The sequence below is a fragment of the Arachis duranensis genome, chromosome 5 (genome assembly GCF_000817695.3).
Source record: "Arachis duranensis cultivar V14167 chromosome 5, aradu.V14167.gnm2.J7QH, whole genome shotgun sequence".
Taxonomy (NCBI): Eukaryota; Viridiplantae; Streptophyta; class Magnoliopsida; order Fabales; family Fabaceae; genus Arachis; species Arachis duranensis.
The window spans coordinates 4,330,590-4,331,107 of record NC_029776.3 but is presented as its reverse complement, the minus strand read 5'-3'; positions in this window follow the sequence as shown (position 1 = coordinate 4,331,107).

Below are 518 nucleotides of genomic sequence, written 5' to 3'. Positions count from 1 at the left end.
TAAATAATTTCCTTTTATAAAAAATTAACTTATCTCAAAAGCTTCTAAACAATAAATATTTATCCAATTTAAAATTTTTAAAAATAAATTTAAATATTTAGTCTCCAATATATTTCAATTTACTATATTTCTTGTTATTTAATACAACAAAAATATTTATGGCTGATATATCCATTTTTTTCCATACTCGTCTCTCACTAAAGTACTAAACACTTTGGTTAACATTATCCTCTAAAACCAAAATAAAACAGTATATATCTAAATTAATCTCTAATAAATTTTGTATAAGAAATTTTTATCGTTAATAAATTATATATTTTTTTAAAAATAATTGAGAATTACTTTTATGAGATAATTTAATTTTTTATTCCTTATAATAAAATGTTTGATATACATATTAGACAAATAAATTTATAATAAATTTTATTGTAAAATAATTTAATTTTAAATTTTACTAATTTGTGTTTTAAAAATATAAATTAAGAAAATAATAAAAAAATATTTTATTAAAAATTATT